Raw genomic sequence first — 22,221 nt, forward strand, 5'->3', positions numbered from 1 at the left:
TGTGCATCAACCGCTGGAAGGTCGCCCCTGCGTTACGCAGCCCGAATGGCATGCATGTGTAGCAGTACACCCCACACGGGGTTAGGAAGGCTGTCTTCTCGACGTCTTCTACCGCCATCTTGATCTGGTGATACCCAGAGAAGGCATCCAAGAAGCATAGCAGGTCGCATTCCGCAGTGGAATCGATGATCTGGTCGATGCGGGTGAGCGGGAACGGATCTTGCGGGCATGCTTTGTTGAGGCTGGTGAAGTCGACACACATGCGCTCCTTCCCTCCCTTCTTTGGCACAACGACAGGGTTGGCCAACCAATCCGGGTATCGGACCTCGCGAATGACCCCAGCGGCTTCTAATTTGCAGGTCTCTTGGATGATGAAGGCCTGCTTTTCTGTGGACTGCCGCTTGGCCTTCTGCTTCACAGGGTGCATGTTGGGGCACACCTTGAGGTGATGCTCGATTACACTCCTAGGGATCCCTGCCAACTGGTCAGGCTCCCAAGCGAATACCTTCTTGTTTGCGCGCAGGAACCCGACCAAAGCCTTCTCCTGCTCGGGTTTGAGGTGGGCGCCTATGGTGAAAGTGGCGTTGGTGGATCCGTCCTCATCGACGGGTATCTGCTTGGTTTCTGCCTTGTCTTGGGTGAACAACTGTTTCTTCTTGGCGGGTGCAGCCCCCATGGGCCCGGGGGTCTCCGAGTTGGTGGGCTGTGCCGCCGCCGCCGTCTTGAAGGCGAGCTTGAGCACCCGCAGCGCGTCCCCGGTGTCCCCATGCACAGTGAGGACACCGCTACTCCCGGGCATCTTCATGAGGTTGTACGCCTGGTGCGTCGCGGCCATGAACTGGGCCAGCGCTGGGTAGCCGAGGATGGCGTTGTAGGGGAGGCCGATGGGGGCGATGTCGAAGTCGACTAGCTCAGTGCGGAATTTGTCGTAGGTGCCGAAGGTTACGGGGAGCCAGATCTGTCCCAAGGAGCTGGACGACTTGCCCCCAACGCCTGAGAAGGGCCGGCTGGGTTGCAGCCGTTCCAGGGGTATGCAGAGGAGGTTGAAGGCCTCGACCGAGAGCATGCTGAGGCCCGCGCCACCATCAATGAGGGTTCTGGTGACGGCCACCTGGCAGATGGTGGGGGTGCATAGCATGGGGAACGCACCCGAGCAGGCCGAGTTGGAGGGGTGGTCCTCCGAGCTGAAGGTCAGGCCGATCTCGGGCGCCGCCCGGTCCAGGGGAGCCCCCTGCCACGTGGAAGCGGCGCTGACCTGGCGGATGAACGGCTTGACGTGGTGACTTGTAGGTGGTGCCTGCGAGCCGCCCAAGAGGGCCACGACGACCGGGGGTGTTGGTGCAGCGCGATGGGCGGGGGAGAGGTTGCGGGGCTCCGTGGGCGCGCGGAGCGCGCGGGACGAAGAACCGGCTGGGGTGAGCGAGGGAGTTGCGGTGCGGCCGTCTTGCCGCACGGACGGATGCTGGGACGATGCTTGCTGCTCTCCCCCTGCCGGGCCGGTGGCGGCATTGACGGCAGGTGACGGGGAACGGCGAGGATGCCCGCCGACAGGGGCCATCTGGGCGACGCGGGAAGCGAGTGCGGCCCGGCGATCGGCGCGGGCCCGACGAGCGTCAGACAAGGGCGTGATGGTCGGAGGAGAACGGGGTGGTGGAAGACGAATCCCGGCGCACCCCTACCTGGCGCGCCAAATGTCGTATTTCGGGTTCCGGCAGACCCTTGAGGTTCAAACACTGGGGTGCGCGCGGAGATTGCGCCTCCTACCTACCTACACCCCTCCGCCTTGCTAGGATCTGAACTAAGGAAAGAACAACGCAAGAGACACAGGGTTTATACTGGTTCGGGCCACCGTTGTGGTGTAATACCCTACTCCAGTGTGTGTGTGGTGGATTGCCTCTTGGGCTGATGGTGATGAACAATACAAGGAAGACCAGCCTCGCGAGGGTCTGTTCTTGGCTGGGGTGATGAACTACTGGGAGGAGCTCAGTCACCTTTCTCTCTCTCTCTCTCTCTTTCTGATCTTCTCTCTGTCTCTCTTTCCCTGCCACTGCCTACTCTCCGTCTTGTCCCCTTGCTCTGTGGGTGGCTGGTCCTATTTATAGAGGCCTTGGTCCTCTTCCCAAATATCGAGTGAGAAGGGAGCCAACAATGGCGGGCTAATTTGAAGGGGGGCAGCTAGTATCAACTATCCTGACAAAAGTAGTCTTCGCCTGCGCAAAGCTCTGGTAATGACGCCGTCTTGGGCTCCACGGTGACCTCCGTCTCATAGTCCTCCTGGTCTTGGTCTCGTTGCACCGAAATGGCAACCTTTGCCTGATACCTCAGTACTCCGCGGCTGCGCTTGCCCCCTTTGCACCAAAGAGGAAGGGAGGACGCTGCGCGGGCTGGTACCCGCCTGGCGCCCCCGGTCGTCATGGCTTGCGTCACGGGCACCTCGTGAGGTACCCCGCCTTGATCTCTCCGCCTCCTCGTGAGCCAGCCTGACGAGGCCGTGCCTGAGGAAGCTCCGCATCGTCCGCCCCGCGAGGCTTGGCCCCTCGCGAGGGTCTTGGGTTTGTGTTGGTGAAGATGGGCCGCGCTGGGCCCCCCTTTGAGCCACGCCGCAGGCCGCAGGCAGGCAAGTCTGGGGATCCCCGTTCCCAGAACGCCAACAACGGCTAGGGTTTCGGGGCTGGGCGCTGGCTCTCCCGGCTGGGCCTCTTCCCCGGCTTTTAAAGCCTGCCCCGGGCCGGTGTCCAGGTCGGACACGGCCCGTAGGTCGCTGCGCGTTTTTATATATATATTTACGCACAGAAGAAAAATAAAAAAAAATACTAAACGGACTCCAAAAATTCCGAAATAAATTTTCACGGGCTTCTAAAATCAAGCCGCACAAGGTGAACATTTATTTGGGACCTAAATGCAATTTTGAAAAACGCACATTTTTCCTAAATCCAAATAAAACACCGAAAAACTCCGAAATAAAATCTTATTTGATTTTATTATTAAATCCTCAATATTTCTCTATTTTGGGAAAGTCATTTTATTCCCTCTCTCATATTTTTGTAATAGAAATAATTGATGATAAAATAAATAAAATCAAATGGTCCTATTCTCAAAATTTGAGAAAAACTCAAATATGAAAATAACGAAATCCCCAACTCTCTCCGTGGGTCATTGAGTTGCGTAGAATTTCTAGGATCAACCAAAATGCAAAATAAAATATGGTATGCAATGATGATCTAATGTATAACATTCCAAATTGAAAATTTGGGATGTTACAAACCTACCCCCCTTAAGATGAATCTCGCCCTCGAGAGTCGGGTTGGCTAGAAAATAGGTGAGGATGGTCCTTGAGAAAATCTTCCTCTCGTTCCCAGGTGGCTTCATCCTCTGTGTGGTGGCTCCACTGAACTTTGCAAAACTTGATAACCGTGCTGCGGGTAACTCGGCTGGCAAACTCAAGGATCTTAATTGGTTTCTCCTCGTAGGTCAAATCGTTATCCAACTGAATAGTTTCCAAAGGCACTGTATCTCTCAACGGTATGTCAGCCATCTCCGCGGGACATTTCTTTAACTGAGAAACGTGGAACACATCATGTACTCCTGACAATCCTTCAGGCAATTCCAACTTGTAGGCCACTTCTCCCATACGCTCCAAAACTCGATATGGTCCTACAAATCGTGGTGCTAACTTCCCTTTAACTCCAAAATGCTTTGTTCCCTGAAGTGGAGATACTCGAAGATAAGCTCTATCTCCGACTTCGTAAACTGTCTCCTTGCGTCTAGAATCTGCATAACTTTTCTGTCTGTACTGGGCTACCTTGAGGCTATCGCGAATCAACTTCACCTTCTGTTCAGACTCTTTAATCAAGTCAGGTCCAAACAACTGGCGGTCTCCAACTTCGTCCCATGACAACGGTGTCCTGCACCTCCTTCCGTACAAGGCTTCGAAAGGGGCCATCTTTAAACTGGTTTGGTAACTGTTGTTGTAAGAGAACTCTGCATATGGCAAATTATCGTCCCAACTAGATCCATAATCTAGCGCACAAGCTCTCAGCATATCCTCCAAAATCTGATTTACTCTCTCGGTCTGTCCATCTATCTGTGGATGAAAAGCTCTACTGAACTCTAGCCTGGTACCCAAAGTTTCGTGCAACTGCTTCCAGAACTTTGAGGTAAACTGGGTTCCTCTATCTGATACGATACTCCTTGGAACTCCATGCAGACATACGATCCTGGTCATGTATATCTTTGCCAACTTAGCACTGGTGTAAGTGGTCTTTACTGGGATGAAATGAGCTACTTTCGTCAATCGATCAACTACAACCCAAATCGAGTCATAGCATGAACGAGTCCTGGGAAATCCAGTGATAAAATTCATGCCTAGCTTATCCCACTTCCATTCGGGTATCGGCAATGGTTGTAACAATCCTGCTGGCTCCTGATGCTCTGCCTTTACTCTCTGACATACATCACAAACTGCTACATACTCCGCAATATCCTTCTTCATTCCGGTCCACCAGAAAATATCCTTCAAATCCAAATACATCTTGGTATTTCCTGGGTGAATTGAATATGGTGAATCGTGTGCCTCTTGCAAAATCAACTTCCTAATCTCCGGGTCATTGGGCACGTAAACGCGGTCTTCAAACCATAGGGTGTCGTGCTCATCCTCACGAAATCCTTTAGCTTTTCCTTTGCTCAGTTTCTCCTTTATAGCGGCAATCTCTTTGTCAGTTTTCTGAGCTTCCCTAATTCTATCCATCAAAGTTGACTGAATCTCCATGGTTGCTACATAGCCTCTCGGAACTATTTCCACACATAGTTCACAAAGATTTTCTGCTAACTCCTTGGGTATTTCTCCCGTCATTAACGTATTGACATGGCTCTTACGGCTTAATGCGTCAGCTACTACATTAGCCTTTCCGGGGTAGTAATGCAATTTCATATCATAATCCTTGATAAGCTCCAACCATCTCCTTTGTCTGAGATTCAACTCCTTCTGGGTGAAAATGTACTTCAAACTCTTATGATCCGTGTACACCTCACAATGGTTTCCAATGAGGAAATGCCTCCATGTTTTCAAAGCATGCACTACAGCTGCTAACTCCAAATCATACGTGGCATAATTTAACTCATGAGGCTTCAGTTGTCTTGAGGCATATGAAACAACTCTCCCTTCCTGCATAAGCACTACTCCAAGTCCTCGACGTGAAGCGTCGCAATACACCTCATAATCTTTGGTTTGGTCTGGCAAAATCAACACTGGTGAGGTAACTAAGCGTTTCTTCAACTCTTGGAAACTAGCCTCACATTCCTCTGTCCATATGAACTTGGTATCTTTCTTCAACAACTCCGTCATAGGCTTCGCAATCTTTGAGAAATTCTCAATAAATCTCCGGTAGTATCCTGCGAGTCCAAGAAAACTCTGGATCTCTCCAACTGTTGTTGGGGCTTCCCACTTGGTCACGGTATCAACTTTAGTGGGATCAACTTCTATACCTTCTCCAGATATAACGTGTCCGAGGAATCCTACTTCCTTCAACCAAAACTAACATTTGCTGAACTTGGCATATAATTGATGTTCTCTGAGCTTTCCAAGTACCAAACGCAAATGCTCCTTGTGTTCCTCTTCATTCTTCGAATAAACCAGGATATCATCAATGAACACTACAACGAACTTATCCAAGAACTCCATAAACACTTTGTTCATCATGTTCATAAAATAGGCAGGTGTGTTAGTCAGACCAAATGACATAACGGTATACTCATACAGCCCATACCTGGTGGTAAAAGCTGTCTTTGGAATATCCTGTTCTCGAATCTTCAACTGGTGGTATCATGATCGCAGATCGATCTTGGAAAATACCTTAGCTCCTTGCAATCGATCAAACAGATCGTTGATCATTGGTAGTGGGTACTTGTTTTTGATCGTTACTTCATTCAATCCTCGATAATCAACAACCATCCTTAACGATCCATCCTTCTTCTCCACTATTAGTACTGGCGATCCCCAAGGCGAAGAACTTGGGCAAATATATCCCTTATCCAGTAACTCCAGAATCTGCTTCTTAATTTCCACCAAATCCTTTGCTGGCATCCTATATGGTCTCTTTGATATTGGCCCTGTGCCTGGCAATAGCTCAATCAAAGACTCAATATCTCTATCCGGTGGCATGACTGGCAACTCTTCTAGAAATACTTCAGGGAAATCCCTTACCACTGGTACTTCCTCCTGCACAACTCCTGTTAGGCAATTTACTTGAGTCCTCTTTGGCACATGCCGGGATACATACTTGATCCTTCTCCCTTCTGGGGTGGTAAGCAAAATTGACTTACTAGCACATTCAATATTCCCTTCATACTTTGATAACCAATCCATGCCTAATATCACATCCAATCCTTGGGATTCCAATACTATTAGGTCTGAGGGGAAAACATAGTTACCATTCCTTAATGGTAACCGATCACACCATAGACTAGCCACATACTCTTCTCCAGGCGAGGTTACTAACATGGGTAACCTAAGGGCTTGGGTTGATAGGTTATACTTATCCACAAATCCCCTTGATATATATGAATGCGATGCGCCAGTATCAAAAAGAACGAGTGCAGTAAATGACTTAACCAAAAACTTACCTATTACTGCATCGGGCTGAGGTTCAACCTCCTCCACGCTAACATGGTTCACCTGTCCCCTGTTGAAAGGGTTCGGCTTCTTTCCAGAACTTCTGTTGCCATTTTGGCCTTCAGGACATTCATTGGCATAATGTCCGATCTTCTGACACTTAAAGCAAGTGACTTGGCTCAGGTCCTTCTTGGCTGGGGTTGATGGGTTGGTGCGATTCTGGCCGTTGCTTCCTCCATTGCCATTTCCATTCTTGGTGCCATTGTGATTGTGCGAGCTACCTCCTCCATGGGTATGCTGAAAATGTCCTCCCGGTCTAGGGGTAAAACGTGGCTTCTGTTGAGCTCCTGAATTGTACTTTCCTTGTCCATACTTCCTCTTGCGATTCTCAATTTGCTGCTGCTTGCCTTCAATCATAAGAGCACGGTCTACCAACTCCTGATAGTTGTTGAAGGTTGCTACCATCAACTGCATGCTCAACTCATCATTCAGTCCTTCCAGAAACTTCTCCTGCTTAGCTCCATCCGTAGCAACGTCATCTGGGGCATAACGTGCTAACTTACTAAAGTCCTCCATGTACTGGCCAACTGTCCGTCCTCCTCGGCGCAAGGTGCGAAACTCACGCTTCTTCATGGCCATAGCTCCTGTTGAAACATGTGCAGTACGAAAAGCCTGCTGAAACTGGTCCCATGTGACAGTGTCGACTGGGAAAGTGGCGGTGAAATTCTCCCACCATGATGCTGCGGGTCCTTCTAGCAGATGTGTGGCAAACTTCACCTTCTCCGCATATGTGCATCCTGCTGTGGTCAACTCCCTAGCTGTCTTGCGGAGCCAATCATCTGCTACTATCGGCTCGGTGCTACTGGAAAACACTAGCGGATTCAGCCTAAGAAAACGGGCTAAGTGGTCAAGAGGTGGTGGTGGTGGGTTGTTGTTGTTGTTGTTGTTCCCCTGATTCTGATTCTGGACTAGCAACTGCATCAATGTGTTCTGCTGCTAGATCAACTGGGTGAGCTCCGGTGGAAAGGCAAATCCGGGGTCACGTCTCGGAGGCATCTGAGTGATTTAGAGAAGATGAGATGTAAGAATAGAGGGGGTCTAAAGAGAAAACACTACCCATATGCACATGAGGCAAAAGCAAACAATTCACTTCATTCAATCAAACAAGGGCATACAATCGATCTATCTATCGCAAAAGTGCTCGGACTACTATATTTACATGGTGGACTACTACTAATGATGAGGTGGTCTACTAGAAATATTCTTCGGTTGCAGACTCCATGATATCTGCTCCAGCTTCATCAACATAGTCATCATCGCTATTATCTAGATCCGAGTCGGTGTCATCGATGATGATGTAGTCTTCCAGGCAAATCTCCTTGGGTTCTTCATCTTCATCTACTGGTGTAGGGCCTCCCATAAATATTCCAATCTTTTTGATCAGGTCGTCATTCTTCTCCACCAATACTTCAATTTCTTCTTCATAATCTTCATGTGTAGCCTTGAGTTCTTCCTCCAGTTCCTTGATTCTAGTCTTAGCCTTCTTCAGATCTATCATGTCGGCGCACATCTGGTTCTCCTGTCGTCGAATGTGCTGGTTTAACTCCTGGACAAAAGCTGCGATTGATCTATCCTTCCTGGTGCTGATCATCTCCCAGTGTTCATCTCGGCGCCCACAAATCTGGTAGATAGTATCCTTGAGATCCTTGCGGTAGACTTCTCCAATGCGTCCCATGGCGATGTGAGCTGCCATGCTCTTTCCTAGACTCCAAGTTGGTGCATCAAAAGAAAACTCTATGGGCTCAGTGACTGGCATGAACGTCCTTCCTGGAACTTGAACTTGAATCATTCAGCGCTCTTCTTCAGGTAAAGTGACGTTGTAGGTTCCGGTGAAGCTTGGTACCCCTATGTTCAGGTATCTAGTGACTTCCTTCAAGTGACGTCCAAAGGGTGTATCTTCATCCAGTTGTGTGAACTTGTTCCTTGCATCCGCCATCCTAAATGAGTAGAAAAGATGAGAAGTCAGAAGAGAAGAGAATGGATAGTGATCTAGGTCTTTTAGCTTAGTGGTCGTGTCCTACAGTCAGCGTGTGCTCTGATACCATCTCTGTAGCGACCAGACCTCAACCAGTCTGATCTCTGTGCTCCGGTGTCATCCCTGGATCAGTAATGCTGACACCACACAGTACTCGGAGGATTTATAGCAGAGTAGCAATCACACACTTATTACATCGAGTGTCTCAAAAGAGAACTTAATACAATAAATATGGCTTAAGGCCATCTAATAACGATAACAACGGAAGGCTTGGAAGATAAGTGAGTCCATCAACTCCAACGGCATCACTGAGTATAGAACCACGACATAAAACTCCTTAATCGTCATCTGAAAAGTCTGCAACATTAACGTTGCAGCCCGAAATGGGTCAGCACATGGAATGTGCTGGCAATGTAACACATAGAGAGTAATGGAATGAAACAGCTATACTATATGCATATTTGGCTGGTGGAAAGCTCTATGGTTACAGTTTTTCGTAAAGCCAATTTTTCCCTACTTCAAAGGAATAAAATTTATTTAACTATCATGGTAGTTGTAAAACATTGAGAATGGTTGAGAGCATTCTCAATCCCAATTAATCATCATCATTAAACATAACCCAACAAAATTAATTTAGATTAACATGTTGAGATTCACATGATAATCCAAGTACTAGATACTCAAGATGTCCATAACCGGGGACACGGCTAATCATGATTAGTTTATTACACTCTGCAGAGGTTTGCGCACTTTTCCCCACAAGACTCGATCGCTTCCGTTTGGTTTCTCGCACTACATGGTGTTTGAGAAAATGGATGACCGAGACATAGTCTTTCAGAAGCGCTAGCACCTTACGATCGGGTAGACCGTACCACCTACATCCCCTACATCTGCTAGTCTACCACTGTAAGAGTTCGCATGACTTAGTCAACTATGCTAGAGCCCATAATAGCTTGTGGCTGCACACGGAAGGTTCTAGCATGAATAATCTCATGATCTCTTTGAGCCTGGGTGGCGGTCCAAAAGAAAACAGGCAAGTCCTGGAATACCCAGGTGCCTCAATCCATCCAGATGTGTGTTTAAGTTGCCACCTTAGTTAAACCATTAATTAACCAAACTCACATCTGTCATGGATATCACTCACCCAATCCACGTCTACTGGCATAGCATGCCATAATAAGCAAACGTAGAAGTAACTCCCAAAGGTTTGAAAATAAACAGGTAATAGGTACTACCTCAACTACTTCCCATCCCACAATTTAATTAGATCCTAATCATGCAATGTGTGAGGATTGATCTAATGCAATAAAACTGGGTAGTAGGAAAGGTATGATCAAAGTGTTACTTGCCTTGCTGATGATCCGGAAAACCTAGCGATTCGAAGTAACAGGCGGCGCACTCCAGGTATTCTATCGCAAACAAACAAACAAACAAGCATACAATAAGAACTCATCTAATGCATGGGTAAAACTAAAATAAGAGATCTAACCAGAAGGTTCAACTTAAGAACTCCGGTTGGCAAAAAGAATCAAATCGAACGAAGCAACGAAAGTCAAACGGCGAAAGAAAACAACTTTGTTCTACTAATCTGGATCTAGGGCAAATTTTACAGTATCAAAATCTTGTTTATGTTGATTAAATGGATAGAGGGTTTTGAGACGAAACTCTAGGCGCTTGAATCGCCTGATTCCGATAAACGAGCAAAAAGTTATACTAAAACGAAAATCGGATGAGGAATCGCGATCAGAAAAATCGCGGATTTAATCCGAGAAAAAGAAAAACGACGAACGCTCACTAAACTAAATAAACCGGAAAAACCGATCTATTTAAAAAAACGAATCTAAAAAAAACCAACGGAAAAACCGAACGGTTTTTCGACAAAAATAAAAAAAACCGGCAGGGATTTCGAGGCGGCGGCGGACCTCGGCGAGCGTGTGGCGGCGGCGGCGGGGCGGCGCGGGGCGGCGGCGGCGGGGCAGCTAGGGTTTCGGGGCTGGGCGATGGCTCTCCCGGCTGGGCCTCTTCCCCGGCTTTTAAAGCCTGCCCCGGGCCGGTGTCCAGGTCGGACACGGCCCGTAGGTCGGTGCGCGTTTTTTTATATATATTTATGCGCAGAAGAAAAATAAAAAGTAATACTAAACGGACTCCAAAAATTCCGAAATAAATTTTCATGGGCTTCTAAAATCAAGCCGCACAAGGTGACCATTTATTTGGGACCTAAATGCAATTTTGAAAAATGCACATTTTTCCTAAATTCAAATAAAACACCGAAAAACTCCGAAATAAAATCTTATTTGATTTTATTATTAAATCCTCAATATTTCTCTATTTTGGGAAGGTCATTTTATTCCCTCTCTCATATTTTTGTAATAGAAATAATTGATGATAAAATAAATAAAATCAAATGATCCTATTCTCAAAATTTGAGAAAAACTCAAATATGAAAATAACGAAATCCCCAACTCTCTCCGTGGGTCATTGAGTTGCGTAGAATTTCTAGGATCAACCAAAATGCAAAATAAAATATGGTATGCAATGATGATCTAATGTATAACATTCCAAATTGAAAAATTGGGATGTTATATGACGTCATTTCACATTAATTCCATGAGGCCCAGAATATCTTTAACTAATCCTTATCTTTAATGAACATCCTGTGAATCGAGGCGTCCATATAGCTAGATGATGATTTCGGGCTCCTCAATTCCCGCGCATGCCTTGTATCCACCCTCTTATAAATAGGGACGGGGGTCTTTATCATTTCCCCCTATCTTCCTCATCTTCGTCTTCCTCCTTCGCACAGCCGCACCTGTGCTCGAGCTCCGCCGCCGTCGACCTCCGTCCTCTACATCCACTCAGGCCACTGCATCACCCTGACCGGACTAGAAAACGCCGGCGCGCGACCGCTGCTTCATCGGCATCCGTAAGTCTTATTTCCCCAATCCTTAGATACGCATTAGGGTTTACTTTGTTCATCGGCATTCTTGGCCGTTCTTCATTGTTTCCTTCAACTCAAGTAGCTTTTAATATGAAATAGGTCATGAACCTTGCACGGTAGTAGTTTAGCATTCATTTTTATCATCAGGATAGCATCTTTCCATAGAAGACCTCATTTGAGCACCCAAACTTTTCTGCTACCGCCACCTTAGGTTTTAGAATTTAATGCCTTTTCTGAACTGCCGTAGATCCAAAATTACAGCTCCAGCTTGTGAAATCTATTTATCCATCACTTAGCAAAATGTTCACTGATAGATTTGAAGCACCATAACTGCCATGGCGGCTTATACCATAAACCGTGACCCACCATACAACATTAGGCCCCGTTTGAGCCGCCATCATACGCCCCAAAGTCAATAATCGAGCAATATCCTTCCGGCTTAACCATGCTTGCTTATTCATCCTCATAATTCAGTTCTCTGGTTTGAAAACTACATACTCTGAACTGTATCTCCATAGCCATTAGCCCTTTACAGCGGTTTAAACGATAATTTGTAACCCGCCAGATATCTACCGGTTTAATAACATCTTGAATCGCCTTGTGTAGGCCATGCACCCAATCATGACTAAGACAGTCACATCATGCGGCTGGGTCCCATCCATCATTACTGAAGAAATGCTCCAGGATTATGTCAAAATTGGCTTCTTACCGACAAAGAACGTTATTTACTAGCGTGCTCCTAAACTGGATGAAGTCAGACCTCAGCCGCAGGATGATGAAGTTATCGTTTTCACTGATCACATGAACTAGGGCTTCTCACCGTCCGAGTCAAAATTCTTCCGTGACGTTCTGCATTTTTTGCCACTTCATCCTCAAGACATTGGACCCAATTCCATTTCAAATATCTGCAACTTCCAAGTCTTCTGTGAAGTATATCTTCAAGAAGAACCCAATGTTGAGCTCTTTAGAGAGTATTTTTATTTGAACCGCCAAAATGAATTCACTAACGGGCCCAGCCAGGAGCTTGGAGGGATCTCAATTCAGCGACAAAGAGATGCCATTTTTCCTTACACTCAACTTCCAAGTCATCCCAAGGATTGGAATCAAACCAGGTTATATTGTAAAGATACTCCTGCTGATGAAAACCCCTTGCCAGGCTTCCGTGACCAACGCCTCAACCCGAAGCACCCTCTCCCTGAATGGCTTACCACTGCTGAATGAGCCAAACTTATGCCTACCTTTTCAGTAAAGATACTCATGCTTATGAAAACCTCTTGTCAGGCTTCCGTGACCAACGGCTTAACCCGAAGCACCCTCTCCACGAACAGCTTACCACTGCTGAACGAGCCAAACTTATGCCTACCTTTTCAAAGGTTAGAGCTTTATTGGTCAATGGATTGACTGGGGTCGACCTGGTTTGATGCTGGGTAGCTTGGAAGACCATACCTTTAAACTGCCGGTCAAGTTTAATGTTGCTACCTCTTGAGCACTGTGTTGGATTTCCCCAAAGAGGAGAGGATGATGCAGCAAAGTAGCGTAAGTATTTCCCTCAGTTTTTGAGAACCAAGGTATCAATCCAGCAGGAGGCTACGCGCGAGTCCCTCGTACCTACACGAAAACAATAGCTTAACGCAACCAACACGCTTAGGGGTTGTCAATCCCTTCATGGTCACTTACGAAAGTGAGATATGATGGAGATGATAGATAATATTTTTGGTATTTTTGGTATAGAGATGCAAAGTAAAAAGTAAAAGGGCAAAGTAAAAAGCAAAGCAATAATAAAGTGATGGAGATTGATATGATGAGAAAGAGACCCAGGGCCATAGGTTTCGCTAGTGGCTTCTCTCAAGAGCATAAGTATTCTACGGTGGGTGAACAAATTACTATTGAGCAATTGACAGAATTGAGCATAGTTATGAGAATATCTAGGTATGATCATGTATATAGGCATCACGTCCGAGACAAGTAGACTGACTCCTGCCTGCATCTACTACTATTACTCCACTCATCGACCGATATCCAACATGCATCTAGAGTATTAAGTTAAAAACAGAGTAACGCCTTAAGCAAGATGACATGATGTAGAGGGATAGTTTCATGCAATATGATAAAAACCCCATCTTGTTATCCTCGATGGCAACAATACAATACGTGCCTTGCTGCCCCTTCTGTCACTGGGAAAGGACACCGCAAGATCGAACCTAAAGCTAAGCACTTCTCCCATGGCAAGAAAAACCAATCCAGTAGGCCAAACCAAACTGATAATTCGAAGAGACTTGCAAAGATAACCAATCATACATAAAAGAATTCAGAGAAGATTCAAATATTATTCATAGATAGAATGGATCATAAACCCACAATTCATCGTTCTCAACAAACACACCGCAAAAAGAAGATTACATCGAATAGATCTCTACGAGAGAGGGGGAGAACATTATATTGAGATCCAAAAAGAGAGAAGAAGCCATCTAGCTACTAACTATGGACCCATAGGTCTGAAGTAAACTACTCACACTTCATCAGGGGGGCTTGGATGGTGATGTAGAAGCCCTCCGTAATCGATGCCCCCTCCGGCGGAGCTCTGGAACAGGCCCCAAGATGGGATCTCATGGATATAGAAAGTTGCGGCGATGGAATTAGGTTTTTGGCTCCGTATCTGATCGTTTGGGGGTACGTAGGTATATATAGGAGGAAGGAGTACGTCGGTGGAGCTTCGAGGGGCCCACGAGGCAGGGGCGCGCCCTAGGGGGGCGCCCTCCACCCTCATGACCGCCTCGTGGCTTTCTTGACGGAGGGTCCAAGTCTCCTGGGTCTTATCTGATGAGAAAATCATGTTCCCGAAGGTTTCATCCGTTTGGACTCCGTTTGATATTCTGTTTCTCCGAAACACTGAAATAGGCAAAAAAACAACAATTCTGGGTTGGGCCTCCGGTTAATAGGTTAGTCCCAAAAATAATATAAAAGTGGAAAATAAAGCCCAATATAGTCCAAAACAGTAGGTAATATAGCATGGAGCAATCAAAAATTATAGATACGTTGGAGACGTATCAAGCATCGCCAAGCTTAATTCCTACTCGTCCTCGAGTAGGTAAATGATAAAAACAAAAATTTTGATGCAAAGTGCTACTTGGCATAATTTCAATGTAAATCTTCTTAATTGTGGTATGAATATTCAGATTCAAAACATTCAAGACAAAAGTTCATGTTGGCATAAAAATAATAATACTTCAAGCATACTAACAAAGCAATTATGCCTTCTCAAAATAACATGGCCAAAGAAAGCTATCCCTACAAAATCATATAGTCTGGCTATGCTCTATCTTCACCACACAAAGTATTTAAATCATGCACAACCCCTATGACAAGCCAAGAAATTGTTTCATACTTTTGACATTTTCAAAACTTTTTCGATCTTCACGCAATACATGAGCGTGAGCCATGGATATAGCACTATATGTGGAATATAATGGTGGTTGTGGAGAAGACAAAAAGAGGGGAAGATAGTCTCACATCAACTAGGCGTATCAACGAGCTATGGAGATGCCCATCAATAGATATCAATGTGAGTGAGAAGGGATTGCCATGCAACGGATGCACTAGAGCTATAAGTATATGAAAGCTCAACAAAAGAAACTTAGTGGGTGTGCATCCAACTCGCTTGCTCACGAAGACCTAGGGCATTTTGAGGAAGCCCATCATTGGAATATACAAGCCAAGTTCTATAATGAAAAATTCCCACTAGTATATGAAAGTGACAGAATGAGAGACTCTCTATCATGAAGATCATGGTGCTACTTTGAAGCACAAGTGTGGTAAAAGGATAGTAACATTGTCCGTTCTCTCTTTTTCTCTCATTTTTTTGTTTGGGCCTTTTCTCTTTTTTTGTGGCCTCTTTTTTTTCGTCCGGAGTCTCATCTTGACTTGTGGGGGAATCATAGTCTCCATCATCCTTTCCTCACTTGGGACAATTCTCTAAAAATGATGATCATCACACTTTTTATTTTTCTTACAACTCAAGAATTACAACTCAATACTTAGAACAAAATATGACTCTATATGAATGCCTCCGGCAGTGTACAGGGATATGCAATGAATCAAGAGTGACATGTATGAAAAAATTATGAACGGTGGCTTTGCCACAAATACAATGTCAACTACATGATCATGCTAGCAATATGACAATGATGGAGCGTGTCATAATGAACGGAACGGTGGAAAGTTGCATGGAAATATATCTCAGAATGGCTATGGAAATTCCATGATAGGTAGGTACGGTGGCTGTTTTGAGGAAGGTATTTGGTGAGTGTATGATACCGGCGAAAAGTGCGCGGTATTAGAGAGGCTAGCAATGGTGGAAGGAAGGAAAGTGCGTATAATCCATGGACTCAACATTAGTCATAATGAACTCATATACTTATTACAAAAATCTAGAAGTTATCAAAGCAAAGTATTACACGCATGCTCCTAGGGGGATAGATTGGTAGGAAAATACCATCGCTCATCCCCGACCGCCACTCATAAGGAAGACAATCAATAAATAAATCATGCTCTGACTTCATCACATAACGGTTCACCATACGTGCATGCTACGGGAATCACAAACTTTAACACAAGCATTTCTCAAATTCACAACTACTCAACTAGCATGACTCTAATATCACCATCCTCATATCTCAAAACAATTATCAAGCATCAATTTTTTTCTTAGTATTCAACGCACTCAAAAGAAAGTTTTACAAATCTTGAATACCAAGCATATTATTATTAAGCAAATTACCATGCTATTAAGACTCTCAAAATAATATAAGTGAAGCATGAGCGATCAATAGTTTCTATAAAACAAATACACCACCCTGCTCTAAAAGATATAAGTGAAGCACTAGAGCAAAACTATAAAACTCAAAAGATATAAGTGAAGCACTAGAGTAAAACTATAGAGCTCAAAAGATATAAGTGAAGCACATAGAGTATTCTATCAAATTCCAAATAATGTATGGCTCTCTAAAAAGGTGTGTACAGCAAGGATGATTGGGGTAGACTAACAAGCAAAGACTCAAATCATAAAAGACGCTCCAAGCAAAACACATATCATGTGGTGAATAAAAATATAGCTCCAAGTAAAGTTACCGATAGAAGTAGACGAAAGAGGGGATGCCTTCCGGGGCATCCCCAAGCTTTGGCTTTTAGGTGTCCTTAGATTATCTTGGGGGTGCCATGGGCATCCCCAAGCTTAGGCTCTTGCCACTCCTTGTTCCCTAATCCATCAAATCTTTACCCAAAACTTGAAAACTTCACAACACAAAACTTAAAGTAGAAAATCCCGTGAGCTCCGTTAGCGAAAGAAAACAAAAGACCACTTCAAGGTACTGTAATTAACTCATTCTTTATTTATATTGGTGTTAAACCTACTGTATTCCAACTTCTATCTGGTTTATAAACTATTTTACTAGCCATAGATTCATGAAAATAAGCAAACAACACATGAAAAACAGAATCTGTCAAAAACAGAACAGTCTGTAGTAATATGTATCTAGCGCAAGATCTGGAACCCCAAAAATTCTAAAATAAAATGCTAGACGTGAAGAATTTATCTATTAATTATCTTCAAAAAGAATTAACTAAATATCACTCTCCAAATAAAAATGACAGCAGTTTTCGTGAGCGCTAAAGTTTCTGTTTTTACAGCAAGTTCAACAAGACTTTCCCCAAGTCTTCCCAACGGTTCAACTTGGCACAAACACTAATTCAACACAAAAAAACACAACCAAAACAGAGGATAAATAATTATTTATTACTAAAAAGGATAAAAAAATCAAGAAATAAAAATAAAATTGGGTTGCCTCCCAACAAGCGCTATCGTTTAAGGCCCCTAGCTAGGCATAAAAGCGAGGAAAGATCTAGGTATTGCCATCTTTGGTAGGCAATCCATAAGTGGCTCGCATGATAGTTTCATATGGTAATTTTATTTTATTTCTAGTAAAGTGTTCCATGCCCTTTTTTAATGGAAATTGAAATCTAATATTTCTTCCTTCATATCAATAATCACACCAACCGTTCTAAGGAAAGGTCTACCAAGAATAATAGGGCAAGAAGGATTGCAATCTATATCAAGAACAATGAAATCTACGGGCACATAATTCCTATTTGCAACAATAAGAACATCATTAATCCTTCCCATAGGTTTCTTAGTAGTGGAATCCGCAAGTTGCCAGTTTAGAGAGCAATCATCAAAATCGCGGAAATCTAGCAAATCACACAAAGTTTTGGGAATAGTAGAGACACTAGCACCCAAATCACACAAAACATAAAACTCATAATATTTAATTTTAATTTTAATAGTAGGTTCCCACTCATCATAAAGTTTTCTATGGATAGAAACTTTCAACTCAAGTTTTTCTTCATAAGATTGCATCAAGGCATCAACGATATGTTCGGTAAAGGCTTTATTTTGACTATAAGCATGAGGAGAATTTAGCAGGGAATGCAACAAGTAAATACAATCAATTAAAGATCAATTTTCATAATTAAATTCCTTTAAATCCAATATTGTGGGTTTAGCATCATCTAGGGTTTTATTTCTTTTAATCCCACTTTTATCAATTTCATCATCAAGATCTAAATACTCTGAATTTTTAGAACGCCTTCTAGGTAAAGGTGGATCATATTCAGTCCCATCATTATCAAGATTAATATTGCAAAAAACAAAGATTTAATAGGGGACACATCAATAACTTTTAGATCTTCATCTTTATTTTCATAGGAATCCGGTTTAGCGGCCATCTTATTGACTAAGGTAGCTTGCATATCCGAAATTTCAGCAGTTAATTTTTCAAGACGAGCAATTTGGGATCTTATACCATCAAATTCTTTAGACATATCATCGAGCTCTTTATTCATATAACTCATAAAACCTTTTTGTTCCTTAAGCTCATTTCAAAAGAAATTATTATGCTCAAATTGCAAAACCATAAACTTCCTGATGTTATTTTCGATATCCTCTAACCTTTTAAGGTGACGATCACCGAATCTAGGAAGAGCCATCGCGACAAACAAGCAATCCAACACACGAGCAAACAAAAGGCAAACAGGCAAAAAGAGGCAAATAGAGAAAGAGAGGGAGGATAGAGAGAGAGGGTGAATAAAACGGCAAGGGTGAAGTGGGGGAGAGGAAAATGAGAGGCAAATGGAAAATAATGTAATGCGGGAGGTCAGAATTGTGATGGGTACTTGGTATGTTGACTTTTGCGCAGACTCCCCGGCAACAGCGCCAGAAATTCTTCTTGCTACCTCTTGAGCACTGTGTTGGATTTCCCCGAAGAGGAGAGGATGATGCAACAAAGTAGCGTAAGTATTTCCCTCAGTTTTTCAAAACCAAGGTATCAATCTAGTAGGAGGCTACGCGCGAGTCCCTCGTACCTACACAAAAACAATAGCTCAACACAACCAACACGCTTAGGGGTTGTCAATCCCTTCACGGTCACTTACGAAAGTGAGATCTGATCGAGATGATTGATAATATTTTTGGTGTTTTTGGTATAGAGATGCAAAGTAAAAAGTAAAAGGGTAAAGTAAAAAAGCAAAGCAATAATAAAGTGATGGAGATTGATATGATGAGAAAGAGACCCGGGGGCCATAGGTTTCACTAGTGGCTTCTCTCAAGAGCATAATTATTCTACGGTGGGTGAACAAATTACTGTTGAGCAATTGACAGAATTGAGCATAGTTATGAGAATATCTAGGTATGATCATGTATATAGGCATCACATCCGAGACAAGTAGACCGACTCCTGCCTGCATCTACTACTATTACTCCACTCATCGACCGCTATCCAGCATGCATCTAGAGTATTAAGTTAAAAACAGAGTAACGCCTTAAGCAAGATGACATGATGTAGAGGGATATTTTCATGCAATATGATAAAAAAAACCATCTTGTTATCCTCAATGGCAACAATACAATACGTGCCTTGCTGCCCCTTCTGTCACTTGGGGAAAGTCTTGTTGAACTTGCTGTAAAAAACAGAAACTTTAGCGCTCACGAGAACTGCTGTCATTTTTATTTTAAGATTGCTATTTAGTTAATTATTTTTGCAGATGATTAATAGATAAATTCCTCACGTCCAGAAATTTATTTTAGATTTTTTGGGGTTCCAGATCTTGCGCTAGCTACAGATTACTACAGACAGTTCTGTTTTTGATAGATTCTATTTTTCGTGTGTTGTTTCCTTATTTTGATGAATCTATGGTTAGTAAAATAGTTTATAATCCATAGAGAAGTTGGAATACAGTAGGTTTAACACCAATATAAATAAAGAATGAGTTCATTACAGTACCTTGAAGTGGTCTTTTGTTTTCTTTCGCTAACGGAGCTCACGAGTTTTCTATTTTGAGTTTTGTGTTGTGAAGTTTTCAAGTTTTGGGTGAAATCTTTTGATGGATCATGGAACAAGGAGTGGCAAGAGCCTAAGCTTGGGGATGCCCATGGAACCCCCAAGATAATCCAAGGACACCAAAAAGTCAAAGCTTGGGGATGCCCCGGAAGGCATCCCCTCTTTCGTCCACTTCCATCAGTAATTTACTTGGAGCTATATTTTTATTCACCAACATGATATGTGTTTTGCTTGGAGCGTCTTGTATTATTTGTGTCTTTGTGTCTTAGTATGCCACAATAATCCTTGCTGTACACACCTTTTGAGAGAGCCATACATGAATTAAAATTTGATAGAATACTCTATGTGCTTCACTTATATCTTTTGAGCTAGTTAATTTTGCTCTATGTGCTTCACTTATATCTTTTGAGCTAAGTAGTTTTTCTCTATGTGCTTCACTTATATCTTTTGAGCGTTATAATTTTGCTCTATGTGCTTCACTTAGATCTTTTAGAGCACGGTGGTGGATTTGTTTTAAAGAAACTATTGATCTCTCATGCTTCACTTAAATTATTTTGAGAGTCTCTTAATAGCATGGTAATTTGCTTAATAATAATATGCTTGGTATTCAAGATTTGTGAAACTTTCTTTTGAGTGTGTTGAATACTAAGAAAAGATTAAAGCATGATAATTGTTTTGAGATATGGAGGTGATAATATTAAAGTCATGCTAGTTGAGTAGTTGTGAATTTAAAGAATACTTGTGTTAAAGTTTGTGATTCCTGTAGCATGCACGTATGGTGAACCTTTATGTGATGAAGTCGGAGCATGATTTATTTATTGATTGTCTTCCTTATGAGTGGCGGTCGGGGACGAGCGATGGTCTTTTCCTACCAATCTATCCCCCTAGGAGCATGCGCGTAATACTTTGCTTTGATAACTTCTAGATTTTTGCAAAAAGTATATGAGTTCTTTATGACTAATGTTGAGTCCATGGATCATACGCACTCTCACCCTTCCACCTTTGCTAGCCTCTCTAATACCAGCACCTTTCGCCGGTATCATACACCTACCATATACCTTCCTCAAAACATCCACCATACCTACCTATTATAGCATTTCCATAGCCATTCCAAGATATATTGCCATGCAACTTTCCACCGTTCCATTTATCATGACACACTCCGTCATTGTCATATTGCATATCCCAGTACACCACCAGATGCATTCATATAGAGTCATATTTTGTTCTAAGTATTGAGTTGTAAGAAAAATAAAAGTGTGATGATCATCATTATTAGAGCATTGTCCCAGTGAGGAAAGAATGATGGAGACTATGATTCCCCCATAAGTCAGGATGAGACTCCGGACGAAAAAAAGAGGCCAAAGAAGCCCAAATAAAAAGAGGCCATAAAAAAAGAGAAAAGGCCCAAATAAAAAAATGATGAGAGAAAAAGAGAGAAGGGACAATGTTACTATCCTTTTACCACACTTGTGCTTCAAAGTAGCACCATGATCTTCATAGTAGAGAGTCTCTCATGTTATCACTTTCATATACTAGTGGAAATTTTACAATATAGAACTTGGCTTGTATATTCCAATGATGGGCTTCCTCAAATTGCCCTAGGCCTTCATGAGCAAGAAAGTTGGATGCACACCCACTTAGTTTATTTTTGAGCTTTCATATACTTATAGCTCTAGTGCATCTGTTGCATGGCAATCCCTACTCACTCACATTGATATCTTTTGATGGGCATCTCCATAGCCCGTTGATACGCCTAGTTGATGTGAGACTATCTTCTCTTTTTTGTCTTCTCCACAACCACCATTCTATTCCACCTATAGTGCTATATCCATGGCTCACGCTCATGTATTGCGTGAAGATTGAAAAAGTTTTGAAAAAGTTAGAGTATGAAACAATTGCTTGGCTTGTCATCGGGGTTGTGCATGATTTAAATATTTTGGTGAAGATAGAGCATAGCCAGACTATATGATTTTGTAGGGATAACTTTCTTTGGCCATGTTATTTTGAGAAGACATAATTGCTTTGTTAGTATGCTTGATGTATTATTATTTTTATGTCAATATAAACTTTTTTCTTGAATCTTTCTAATCTGATTATTCTTACCACAATTAAGAAGATTTGCACTGAAATTATGCCAAGTAGCACTCCGCATCAAAAGTTCTCTTTTTATCATTTACCTACTCGAGGACGAGTCGGAATTAAGCTTGGGGATGCCTGATACGTCTCCAACGTATCTATAATTTTT

This window comes from Triticum urartu, chromosome 7 (assembly GCF_003073215.2).
Source record: "Triticum urartu cultivar G1812 chromosome 7, Tu2.1, whole genome shotgun sequence".
NCBI classification, from domain to species: domain Eukaryota; kingdom Viridiplantae; phylum Streptophyta; class Magnoliopsida; order Poales; family Poaceae; genus Triticum; species Triticum urartu.